Here is a 14075-nt window from a genome sequence, read left to right on the forward strand (position 1 = left end):
ATTTCAAGTATAAATTTTCAATATTTGTGGATAGTTGAAGCTTTTTTTTTATTCGAAACAAGGTTGATTTTTATTTTTTTGAACTCAAAAAAGAAAATTTATCACTTGCATTAAGGAAATATTTTATAAATATTTTAATTCTATTATTTTTAGTATAAAAATTAACAAATTGAAATTATAATGATAAAATTAAATATTCTCCCATCTAAAAATAATTGTCTCTAATTGATTTTTTGGTTAAATTAACTTAATTTTTTATAATTATTTTTAATAAAATTATAAAATTAATTTTGTTAAAAAAAATAAAATTTACAAGTTTTGAATTTTAAAATTTTTAAAATATATTTTTTAAAGTTTAATTTAATGTAATATTTTAAAAAATGGAAATGAAAATTGAATTAATTTGAAACAAATAATAAAATATAATTATTTTTGGACGGAAAGAGTATTATATTATAATATACTAACAAATTTGACTTTAATCTCAAAAATTTTCACTAATTTACTGTTAGCAAACCTCAAAAGGTATTTGAATATAGAAAGAATGATTTGATTAAGTATTTGATGCATATATGCTAATTGTGTTTAGAAAAAATTTTCTACTATTAGATAAAATTGGATTAATTGGACCTACATAACAAAGCTCACTTGAGCCCAAACTGTTTAATAAGATAAAATTAATTTAGATGTTCACATGGACTCAAATTAAGCACAAAAAACATGATCCATTTTAATTAATTTAAATAAAATTAGGTGTCTATAATATTATATCAACTTTCTTAATCTTCTTTAATTTATTAAAACATATATACCCAAACGGACTCTCAATTTTCACTAGTGCTATTGACTTGATAAACCCAATAATTCTTTTTTACGGTTTTCTCTTAGATCTAGCTCTATTAGGACTCCTAATATTTATAAGACTTCTAACTTATCACCAAAAGTAATTTCTTTTTTAAAATTTATCTTTTAAATCTTTTTGTCCATCAAACAGTAAACTTTAAAAAAAATTTCAAACAAATCTATTTCAAAATCTTGAGAACTTTTAAAATCTAAATTAATATTTCGGATAAATATGTTCAGTGATTTCTTTATATAGTCATATATGCCTTTCCATGTTTAGATTTCGTTTAGTTATTTCTTTCCTTATCACACAAAATAAAATATATAGTAAAAGAGTAAATGGTTAAAGAGTTGAGATGGGGAATTCTGCATTTGTGAGAAAAATCAACATGGAACTATGAATTATCAAATAATTGTTACATTATAAATAGGATAGAAAATCTTACTATATGATTTTAACTCTGATAAATTACTGTAAGCAGTGGAGTTTCACGGCAAATATAAAAAAATAATTGAGAAAAGAAAGAAAAATAAAGGGATCAATTAATTCAAAAGTGCATCAAAGATGCCATATTCCACTAGCAAAAGCTATGAAGAATATTTAAAGCTGACAATCTTGATAATGATAAAACAGTTTTATTCAAAAGTTCATACGAGCCTAAAGAGAAAAAAAAAATTAAAGGTGTGAATTTAATTACCTTTGGAATCGTGGTTTAATAACAAACTAAAAATGTTTGGTCCTTTTGTCTTCTGCTTAAAAGGATTTTAACAAGACCCATTCCTCTTACCATTACACTATAGTTATTAAAATCGAATCAGATATTAAAATGTTCAAGGTTTCAAATGATCAGATTAATAGTTTAATCATCGAGTCAATAAGGTTAATTGTCAGTTCAATAAAAAATATTATAAAAAATATAAATATTTTAAAAATTCAAAATTCAAACTTTTAACTCAATTTATAGTTTAATAATTCAACTATAAAACTATAAATTTTAAGGGATATAAAAAAACTACAAATTTTCAAATATAAAATTTATAAAACAATTAATTACTAGTTAGAAATGAAATTACTTAACATTTTATTAAAATCATATTTTATATTTTAATAGTTAGAAATAATATTTATATTTTAGTAATATAATAAATAATTATAAATAATAATTATTATTTATTTTTATTAAAATATTAATATTATTTATTATTTATTAATATATAATAATTAATCTTTATGTAATAAAAAAGAAATATCTCTATATAAAATTAGTAAAAAGAAAATATTTATTATCATAATGGTTTTAAGGTTGCAATACGAATTTGAAAATAAAAGAGTGAACACCAATCTTTTTTTAGTTTGGTGTAATTGGTTACTTTGCAAAACTTACCTTTGTAATAAAATCTTAAAATTTATTAAAAAGATAATTTTTTGGTCTGCGAAAATAGTTTGGATTCGAGAGTTGATTACATGTGAGAAAAGATTAGCACCCCATAAAGCCCGTAAAAATATGGTACTAATTAATTATGTGTTGTCTTTTAATTTTGACAAAAAGATCTTAATTTTGGTTTTTAAAAAATTAATTTTCTTAATGTTCTTTATTGTAAAAAAAACATATTTTTTTTCTTTTTAGTTGTTTGCTTGAAAAATAAATAATAACCTTGCATATTGAAAATCCTATTGTCAATGGTTCATATTTTATCTTCAATGTTTATATTTAATAAGCATATTGTAAAATATAATATCTATAATTTAAAATCAAATAATATTATCTAAAAATTCATTTCTTATACTAAAATGAGAAATCGTTATCGAAAATTATTCTGAATGCTCTAGTATGTTGACGGTATTTTAAATAAATTTTCTTATATAGATATTCTTAAAAAATCACCATTCAAATTTCTTTAGGATCTTATCCTCTAATATTTCATTACTTTCATAATATAGTGCACATGGATTAACTTATGATGTTATTGTATTGTATGAAAATTTGTTTTTAGAAATGAAAAGTAAACGAGAGTTTTTCATATTGAAAATTATTTTAAATATTTCAATACTTTGATAATATTTTTTTAAAAAAAATTCTCTCACTTAGACAATTCTCGGGAATCACTACTTGGATTTCTGAGAATCCCATTCTCGAAAAGCTCATGTTTAATTTTCAAGAATTATGTGCAAGCAATGCAAATGACAAAATTAATGCCCATATTTTATTTTCCCTTTTTAATTAATAATTCACCTTTTTTTGTTGATTTTTATCACTTTTTTTTATTTGAAGAAAAGAAAAATTTTTATTGTATTGAAAATTGTAAATACTTTAATTCGCTAGTAGTATTTTAAAAAATATTCTTACCTAAAAATTTTTTAGATCTCACTACTCAAACAACCTCATAATCTCATCATCAGATTAAAAATTCATTTCCCTCATTTTTTTTAAATTGATATTATCATTATTTATTATTTATTATTTATTATTTTTCTTCAAATTTAAAATTACCAAAAGTCTAGAAATTATTTTAATTATTTTTTAAAAAGATAATATATATTTTTTGGAAATTTGAAATTAAAATGTGTAAATAAGAAAATAAATAACAAAATAATAATAAGCATAAAAAAATAAAAAGAATGTAAAAATTACCTAAATCGATCGATCTAAAAGTGGTTTGCTAGGTTTGATTTGATTCAGATGAATTGGTATCAATTTAAGAGAGAAATGGACGATTCACTGGCGGTCTAATTGTTTTGATCAGTCCAAAACCGATTCAGCTAGACCAATTTGAGGCTGGCAGCATTCTTGGCTTGGGTTAAAGGCGTGGACCTAGGATTGGGTCCAAACCAACGCACAGGTTACTAATTTTCTCTTTCTTTTTTTTTTTTAAACTATAAAACCCGTTTTTTTATTTCAATTCAACCATTCTTTTCAAAAAAAAAAACTCCAAATTCTTTGAAAAAACACCCAAATGCCTGGCCACCTTCAAACCCATATTCCGACAATCGGCTATCTTGCCGTTGCTACCCATCACTAGGGTATAGATCTATTTTTTTTTTTTCATTTCCTTCTCCTTCTTTTCTCCCCTTTTCTTTTTTCCTAGTGGCACCCCTCCTTTTGAATGAAACTTGAGCTTCTTTGTAGCTGCTAGTCATCAACGCTGCCACCAGCGCACTATAGTTCTTCCCCTTTTAGAAGCCAACACTGATTTTTTTTATCCTTGAATTTTTTTTGAAGAACTTTTTTTTTTGTTAAATAAGGTAGTTTGGCATTGAGGTTCTTCCCCTTGAAGAGGACTATGGTATTTTTTTAAAAATTTTTTATAGGTTTTATTTGACAGGTTTGGATGGGTTTTGTGTTTTTTTTTTATGGTTTTTAGGTAAGGGAATGGTGGCTGGTGATTTGGCCAATGGTGAGGATGCGACGGTTACTAGTATGGTGAAATTGGGTTGTTGACTGTTAGACGGTGGCTAAAGGGGGTGGTTTCAATTTTTTTTTTTTTTTGTTTTTGGTTTAATGGATCTATCAAGGCTGGTGTTGGTGCATGCAAGTTCCTGGTGGGGCTAGTGATGGTGTTGGGGGGTCCGTCGAGGCTGGTGATTGGTTCCATGTTGTTAATGTTTGGGAAGAAGGCTGGTAGGGGTCCTAGAGTGGGCTTTTGGTGAGCATGGGATTGGCGCGTGTAGGGGTCGATGAGTACAAGAGCTGGTGTGGATTAGAGATCGGTGTGGGCAATGATAGCACATGTAAAAAATGAGTTGTGGTGTTGATAGGTTACTAAATAGTTTATTTCTTTAATGAAGGAAGCTTGGCCGAGGGTGTTTTAGTGGACTTGTGGTGAATGGTGAAGGGTTGTAGGCTAGAGCTAGGTTGGGTACAGGCAAAGGTGGCTATAGTGCTCGGTGTTGTGTGTTTGGGAAGGGCTATCAGTGGAGCTTGGCTTTGGCTATGAGGTTAGCGATTGTAGGAGGGACGGGTTTCAACCTTTAGGTTATTGGGTTGTGGAATGAAGGGCTGATGCTTAGTGGGTGCTGTATTAAGTAGGGGAGGGCTATGGCTCGGTTTTGGAAGGGATGCGATTAAGGTTGGGTGAGGTGTTCCGAAGAACAGTGTTGGGATCTTACAAGCGAAGGCTGGGGTTCTGGTCGAGGGTGGTGAAAGGGTTTACGGAACTTGGGTGTTTTTTATGATGACAACAAGAGCCTGGTGATAGAGTAGGGGGTAGGTTGGGTTTGGTATTAGTGTGTGCGGATACTGAGCTAGGGCTGGTGATGGTGCTAAAGGGTCAGCCAAGACTGGTGTTGGGCATGGTATAAGGGTGATTAAGTCTGGAACTTGGCGATCAATGAGGAAGTTTGATGCTAGTGAAGAGTTTCTATGTGAATTCCCCCCCCCCCCCCCCCCCCCCCGGAAAGGAATTTTTATGTTTTCCTCTTAGTCTTTTTAATCTGTATATCTCCATAATGGACAAAAATTGTAGGTTAGTCGAGCTAAAGCTCCTGATTGTAGGATAATGCTTGAGAATTTTGGCCTCATATGGCTTGAGTTGCCAATCTAATTTTCGTTGTTTTCTGTTTTTCTGCCTTTTTAATTTAATTTAAATTATTTTTTATAATTTTTCAATTAATTTGATAAATTGTAAATAATAATAATAATAAAATTAAAAATGAGTAATCCTAAACAAACTCGAATCAATCTAATTCGATTTAATGCTTAAACCAATTCAAATAAAAACATGCAAATTAAGCATAAAAATTGAATAAGTTTGAATTGACTAGGTCGAAATTGAGTGTCTACATTTATATTTATATGAAAATTAGTAAAATGAAAATTAAAATCACTTTTATATTTTTTATATGAATGTAGATTTTTTTTATTAATTTTACATATATACATTTTTTTATTAATTATTTTTTATCATGATCAAATAATTAATCTTTTTTATTAATATTTTATTTTTTATTAATTTTATAATTATTTTTAATTATGGTATCAATTAATAAAATTTTTTGTTAAATCATCCTTTTTTTTTTTTAAATTGCTTTTTTTAACACATTTATAAGTTTTTTTATAATATCATTATTTACGTATCTCAAAATATGTTAACATATCATTAATATAATGATACAATGACTTTTATGGTAGAAAATAAGAGTTGATGGGCTTATTTAAATGAAATAGTAGTATAGAGACTTAATTAGATTATTTTGAATATTTGAAAGGTTTTTTTTCATATTTTACCTAAATATATTAGTTGATATTGAACTAATGTAGTGTAGACACCCAATTGAGTCCAGGCCCAGATCAATTGGGCTGACCCAAATGGGTAAGCCCAATGCAATTTTTATTTTGTATTATTTTTTTTTCTCTTTTTCTCTTTTCTTTTCTTTTCTTTTGTATTTTATGTATTTTATTATTTATTATTATTATATGTATATTTTTACTTATTTATTTATTTATTTTTCTGTTAATATTTATATGTATTTTTATATAGTTATATATTTAGTATTTTATTATAATTTATTTACTATTATTTTTTATCTTGTAATATTTTTGGGTTTATCTTATTTTTATTATCTGTTAATTTTATTTTTATTCATTTATCTGATTTTATCGATTATCTGATTATTATCATGATATTTTTTTTTCCTTTTTGAGGGCTAGGATTGAAAGTTAAAGAATCCCACTGTGAATGGGAATTCAATCAGAAGAGTCCAGTTGGATTCAAAGATTGAATCCCCGTCCAAGGAGGAATTGGGATTGATCAGGAACTCTTGATCAACCCCTATAAAAGGGACCTCCGAGAACAGATGCGAGACACACAGAAAACAGTAAGCAAAAGCTACTGATTGAGAGAATAGGGGCGTATAGAGAGCTAAGAAAAGGTTTATGAGTGTTCTGGGAGTGAGAAGAAATTTTTTGAAGTTTTTTGGTGATTTTTTTTTCTGGGAATTTCTGGAAATTCTAGATTCCGGTGAATTTTTCGACGAAGTTTGAATTTTTCGACGAAAATTTCGGCCAACCTTTAAGTTTCCGACGACTTGCCCAGTTTTCGGCAAAGAATCCCAAAAACCGGTGATCTTTCGGCCAACTTCCGACGAAATTTTCAGATTTCGGTGACATTTTTCAGAATCCGGCGAAAATTCCATCGGTGTTCTTCAGCTTTTAGAGAGAAGGGAGAGAAAAAGGGAAGAAGAGAGAGAGAGGGGAGAAGGTTTCTACCGAAAAATGAAGGGAACTACCTTTTATACCCTCCCAAAACGATGTCGTTTTGGCTTTAAGTGACCCAGAGGATCCGCGCGTTTTGCCGAGACCCGACCCGAACGTCGACCCGCTTCCTGACCCGCGCGTGCTGCCCCCCTCCGAGCCAAGCCGAGCTTCCCAAGCCGCCAACCCAAGCCGTTTCTCTTCCTTGAGCCGAGCCGATAGCCGAGCCGCTCCAGGTTTTTTTTTTTGAATTTTTTTTATTTATTTGTTTTATTTATTTAATTTTTTTTATTTATTAGATTAGATTTATTTAATATTTTTTTATCTTTATCTTATTTTTATTTTTGTTTTACTTTTCTTTATTTTTTTATTTTCACTTTTATTTTGTTCTATTTTCTTTAAATAAAAAATCAAAAAAAATATTTTTGAGGAAAAGTTGAAAGTATCAATTTTCCTTAAAAATAAATTTTCAAAAAAAAAAAAAAAGATTTTTAAGGAAAAGTTGAAAGTATCAATTTTCCTTAAAAATAAATTTCCAAAAAATATTTTTGGGGAAAAGTTGAAAGTATCAATTTTTCCCACACAAGACCAATCATTCTCTCCTTCCTTTCTATTTTGATTTTGATTTTGATTTTTCTTTAACCAATCCGACGACGGAGCCTCTGTAAGTGAGACAGTAGTTTCTCTTGCATACTCTTGAGGTGAGGAAATTTTCTCAATTTTCTGCTAAAAGTATTAGAGTCAATTGAGAATAATTTCCAATAATTAATTAATTGATAAGATTTTAAGGCTTTTGGATAACACAAATTTAAGTCGGTACCATCTTTTGATGGGCGTTGTGAGGGTGCTATAACCTTCCTTACACGTAATCGAACTCCCGAATCCTGTTCTGGTTAATAGACCTGAACCTATTCTTTTAGCGACCCTTAAACTCAGGTGTTCCCTAAAAGGACAGATTCCTTAGGTGGCCAATCGCACCCAGATAAAAAAGATTGGTGGCGACTCCCTTAAGTCAATGTCTAGCGATAGATCCCCGGATCTAGATATTATGACAGCTTGGCGACTCCACTGGGGACTTGAGAGTCAGGCCAGCAAATAATTTGTGTTATCCAAAAGCCTAATAAAATTGAACCTTTTTGTATATACATGTTATTATTCATTCATGTTTATTTACCTTGTTAATTATGTCATTCATATGCATGTGCATAACATGAGCTCTACACCCGAGCTCCGTCCCTCTAGGAGGGAGTAAAGTACCTATTGCTTTCATGAGGTCTAATACCTCCGCAATGGCTAGCGAAATACTCCCACTCAAATTGAACCTTTTACGCTTATAGCCTGTAATAGGTGAGGATTAGGGTGCCTTACTAGTCTGTGATGGACAAGAATGTAAGGAACAATTTGAGGACCTTTAGACTTTGACCCTTAAAACCACATATAGTGAACCTTAAGAGTGCCTAACCCATAGATAGAGCCATCACTCTTCCCTGTTAGAATTAACCAAACGCATAGGATTCATCCTTTTTACTTTGTGTGATGTTTAAATTTATTTAGTTATTTATTCTTTTCCTGGGTATACTAACCTTTTTTTTTCTTTTGCATTGGTTCATGTGCATATTATAAAGTTGCATAAAGAACATTTGCCTGAAAAATTATCTTTAACAATTTTTTTCATGGACACCAATGAATGCCTAGTTTGTTCTTCATCAGTATTAGCACCCTGTGGGACACCTAATGAAGTAAAGGCCCTGTTAGAAAAGACCCAACTGAAGAAGGGAGATTGCTTGCCAATTGGGTATGAGTCTACTCTGTCTCAAGAAACATCTATCCTCCTCAAACAGAATAATTTAGAAGATTTGGTTGACATCTGGAAGAAGATGAGTCTATCAAGACAAGAGCAGTTTTGTCAGAAACATGGGCATATAGCACACCTTCTAGCAGTGGCTGTTAATGATCAACTAATCAGAGCTGCAACACAATTTTGGGATCCTGCATACAAGTGTTTCATCTTTAATGAAGTTGATATGACTCCCACGATCGAAGAATATTCGATCTTGGTAGGTTTGCATCTCAAGACTCCTGACAAGATATATGTCAAAAAGCATAAGTCAGGATTTCGTAAAAGTCTGGCTCAACTCATGGGGATAGACAAGGAGGTTGTGGATTCTCATACAAAGAAAAAACAGGAACAAGTTTGCCTACCTTGGAAGTTCTTTCATGAGTTTCTGATACAACATGCCAATGAAGAACGGGGGTTAGACATATTTGCCTTGGCTATATATGGACTGGTGATTTTCTCAAAGGTTTTAGGATATATTGAGATAGCGGTAGTTGATTTCTTCGAGAGTGTGATCAATGACTGTAATCCTTCAATGGTAATATTAGCAGAGACTATCATATCTTTGAGTTATTGTCATCGGAATGGAGGGTGCTTCATAGGATGCATACAGTTATTGTACGTATGGATGAAAAGCCATTTTAAATAAGAAAGTGGTGCTTTCTCGAAGATTTACATCCGTAATCATTTTTCGATCAAAGAATTCTACGAAAGTGGGTGGTCAAAGCGGAAGTCCAAACAAGAATGGATAACTTTTTTACAAAAGTTGGAAGGTGCCAGGGTGAGATGGTTAGCTCCATGGATGAATCGTGAGCCTATGTTATACCAATGTGGGGATAGTACAGTGGTTCCGCTTCTGGGTTTATGGGGAGTGATGAATTATGCACCACTTCTAGTGAGGAGGCAATTGGGGGGAGAACAGTTTATTCCTATGACTTATGGGCTTCATCAGTTAGATTTCTCTTACAGTGAGCCTAAAGCATTTCAGAGGATGAATGAGATGATCAAAGCATGGAAAAATCTCCAAAGAGTGAGTCCTGGACCATTCACTGAAAAAGTCACCCCAGGGTATTTGGTTTGGAGAGCAAAGAGAAGACAAGAAATGGTATTCACTTATGAAATCTCTCAACCACCAACAGAAGAAAAACTTGAAGAGACACCATCAGAGTTAGAGCTGGCAACAAAAGAATTTGAGTTTGAAAGGATCAAGTTAAAGAAAGAGATTCAAGAACTTTAAGAAGAAAAAGCCCAGTGGAAAGGTAGAGCCAAAAGTTACGAAGTTAAAGTTCACAAGATTGCTAGAGAACGAGATACAGCTACTGAAGATCTAGCAAGGTTACACCAGGAGCATAAGAGGCTATGTGTGAGAGAAAGGGCCAAAGGGATAACCATTATCGAGCTGACTAAGGAAAATACAAGACTGAAGCAAGAGTATACCGAATTAGAAGAAGAAAGCACTGAAGCACAGGCAGAAATCAACATGCTAAACAGTTATCTGAACAGGCTAAATCAAAAGTTGGATGAACAAGGAGACCATATCACTGCATTGGTTAGAGAACATAGAGAATTATCATACCAAGTTTGGTGTGGTAAAAGAGAGAACCTAGGAAGGCAGAAATACATTGAGCACTTAACAACCCAAATTCATAAAGGGGTGTGTAAGGCAAGAGAGATGGTGGAAGAGGCAGAGGCATTAAGATAAGTGGTGGCCCCAGTAGGAGAACATGGACAGCGTCTCTTGAACTTCATAGAAGAAGCCAAGGCCCAGTATGAACAAATCAAACAATTTTATGGCTATAATTCTAGGATGATAAACTCAATGTAGATCAAAGTTTTTGAAATAAATGAAATTTTTTAGTTGAATACCATTTTAAGACAAATGTTCTTTGCATACATGTATTTTTCATCCATTGCATTCTTATTCATTACATTTAACAAAGTAACCATGTGATGATCATGTAAAATTACTAATTCTAAGATATGGTACTCAAGGTTCCAGGATAGCTCCATCTAACGAAAACCCTGCCCATCGATTCAACACAAGATCCAGAGCAAGGCAAATGGAACAGAAAAATTCTCATAGATTTGAAAAGATAAAAAAAGCACAAGAAAAGATTGAAAGTGAGCTAAGCAAGATTCTAGAAGCTTTTAACAACATGAATAAAGGAAAATGAGTTAAAAAAAGTACAAGCCAGCAAGAAGTGGCTAACCCTTTGTACCCTCCAGGTTTTGGCCCACCTCAAGCCCAGTCTGCCTAAGAGGTCCCACCATAACACTTCGCATATCCAACATATCCTGGAATGCCATCAACTTTCAACCCAGGGCAGTATAATAGCTATATAAATTATGTCTTCACTGAAAAGGCAGTAGAACCAATTTCTGATCTAGATGATTTAAAAGAGAAGGAGAAGGAAAAGATGAGGGTAGAAGCTGAAGAAAGTTCCAAGATTAGCATGCTAGAGCAAAGGCTAAGGGCTATGGAAGGATTTAGCTTTTATGGGTCAGTTGATGCTGCTGGGCTCTACCTAGTTCCTGATGTGGTTATCCCCCATAAGTTCAAAGTACCAAAATTTAAAAAATATGATGGTACAAAGTGTCCCAAAACCCACATCACTATGTATTGCAGGAAGATGGCAGCTCATGCACATGATGGAAAACTCTTGATGCATGTTTTTCAGGACAGTCTTACTGGCTCTGCGGCCAGATGGTATGTTCAGTTGGACAGGACTCGCATTCGCTCTTGGAGCGATATGGCACATGATTTTATCAGTCAATATCGACATATCATCGATTTGGCCTCAGATCGTTTGTCTTTGCAGAATCTGAAGAAAAAGGCAAACGAGTCTTTTAAAGAGTATGCCCAGAGGTGGAGGGATGTTGCTTCTCAAGTACAACCTCTTCTGACTGAGAAAAAAACTACAGTGCTATTTGTTAGCACTTTAAAACCTTCCTATTATGAAAAGATGATAGGAAATACGACAAAAAATTTTATTGATATGGTAATCTCGGGAGAGATCATTGAGAGTGCCATCAAGAATGGCAAGCTAGAAAAAAATAAAGCATCTAGCAAAAGGGTCCCGAAGAAAAAAGAAACTGAAGCTCAGGCTATGAGCTTTGATAGACAGCAAGTTAGAGGTTATTCACCTTACCCACCACCAGAATATTTACCATATCACCCCGTTATAAATAACATTTCCTTTCACCCATACCAACCATTTACACAACCACCATACCTCCAAACCTATCAAACCTCTCATAGACCCCAAAACACCATGTACAGTCCTAACATTCAACCCACCTCAAGACCACAAAATCGCCCAACTAACCCTGTTGGTGGCTCATGGGAGCAACGAACCACTCGTGAGAAACCTATTTTTAACCCTATTCCAATGACCTATACGAAATTGTATAAGGAGCTTTACAACAATCATTTGATTGCTCCAAGCAAATTGAAACCCCTTAAGCCACCTTACCCCAAGTGGTATGATCCCACCGCCCACTGTGACTACCATTATGGGATTGCTGGTCACTCTACCGAAAATTGCACTACCCTAAAACACAAAGTGCAACGGTTGATCAAGGATGGGATGATTTGCTTTGACACTGGAGGGATGACTGCACCAAATGTTAGTAGCAATCCTTTGCCAAATCATAATGTGAATGCTATAGGTGAAGAACAGGAGCGTCATGTGAGGAAGAAAATGGCAGATATTAAGACACCCATCGGCCAATTGTTTGATGTTTTACGAAGAGCAGACATGATACAACTGGTAAGTCCACACAGCTATCATGGAGCATATATAGCTGGTACTAGTTATAAGTATCATAGTGGGGCAATGAGCCATTCCATTGAGACTTGTGAGCAGTTTCATCAGGAGGTGCAAAAACTCTTAGATTCACATCAGATGGAGGTTTATGAAAAAAAAGAAGACTTGAAGAATGCTGAGGTGTGCATGACTGATAGGCCTGTAAAGCTGTTTTCAAAACCAGTAACAATTCAATGTGGAAACAAACCAAAATCAGTCATAGACAAACTCCTCCCCAAGCCGATAACTTTTAAAGTCCCGACTTCTTTTCCATACAAAGATGATAAAGCTGTACCCTAGAGATATGGTTGTGACACTGTAGTGCAGAGGCAAGAAGAAGAGGTCTCCAAAGCCGATGCTTCTAACATAACTGGTGTAGGAGGCATTACTCGAAGTGGGAGATGTTACACTCTAGAAATGCTAGAGAGGGCTAGAAGGAAGAAGGCTAAAGAAGGAGAAAGACTGAATAATCCAGAGATAAAGCCTGAAGAGGATCAGCCAAAGCCAGTATCAGAAAGGGAGGTTTGTGAATTTTTGAAGCTGGTAAAACATAGTGAGTATTCTGTTATGGAACAGTTGAATAAAATGCCAGCTCAAATCTCATTATTATCACTGTTGCTGAACTCAGAGCCATACCGAAATACCTTGCTGAAAGTGTTAAATTAGGCATACGTGGCCCATAACGTGTCTGTTGAATATGTGAACCACTTGGCTAAAAATCTAGTTATGCCAAATCACATTTCATTCAGTGATGATGAGATTCCTTTGGAGGGAAAAAGAAATGCCAAGGCTCTACATATCACAGTCAAGTGCAAGAGCTATATCATAGCCAAAGTCCTTATCGATAATGGTTCTGCTATCAATGTCATGCCTATGTCAACTTTGGCAAGGTTACCCATTGTTACTCTCATATGAAGGATAGTTAGATGATTGTGAGAGCCTTTGATGGGACCAGAAAAGAAGTCTTGGGGGATATTGAGATACCCTTACAAATTGGGCCATGCACTTTCAATATAAAATTCCACATGATGGATATTTCTCCATCCTACAGCTGTCTGTTAGGAAGGCCATGGATTCACATGGCAGGAGCTGTGCCCTCTACTTTGCATCAGAAGATTAAGTTCAATGTGAAAGGTCAATTAGTAGTGGTAGTTGGGGAAGAAAATATGCTAGTGACCCAACCACTGAACACCCTATATGTAGAGGCTGCTGTAGACACCCAATTGGGTCCGGCCCAGATCAATTGGGCCTGGCCCAAATGGGTAAGCCCAATTCAATTTTATCTTGTATTTTTTTTTCTTTTTTTCTTCTTCTTTTGTATTTTATGTATTGTATTATTTATTATTATTATGTATTAATATATGTATATATTTATTTATTTATTTTTTGTTAGTATTT

The 14075-nt window shown here is 33.1% G+C and overlaps 1 long non-coding RNA gene across 1 annotated transcript; it reads left to right on the plus strand.

Moving 5' to 3' along the window:
- The first annotated feature begins 3455 nt into the window (after window positions 1-3455).
- On the plus strand, window positions 3456-5399 carry LOC149519126 (uncharacterized). Its single transcript, XR_016341928.1, has 2 exons — window positions 3456-4087; window positions 4207-5399. It is a non-coding gene; the product is annotated as an uncharacterized LOC149519126 (long non-coding RNA).
- Window positions 5400-14075: the final 8676 nt, after the last annotated feature.

This window comes from Durio zibethinus, chromosome 4, assembly GCF_047325235.1.
Source record: "Durio zibethinus cultivar Kanyao isolate XHJ-2024 chromosome 4, ASM4732523v1, whole genome shotgun sequence".
Lineage (NCBI taxonomy): Eukaryota > Viridiplantae > Streptophyta > Magnoliopsida > Malvales > Malvaceae > Durio > Durio zibethinus.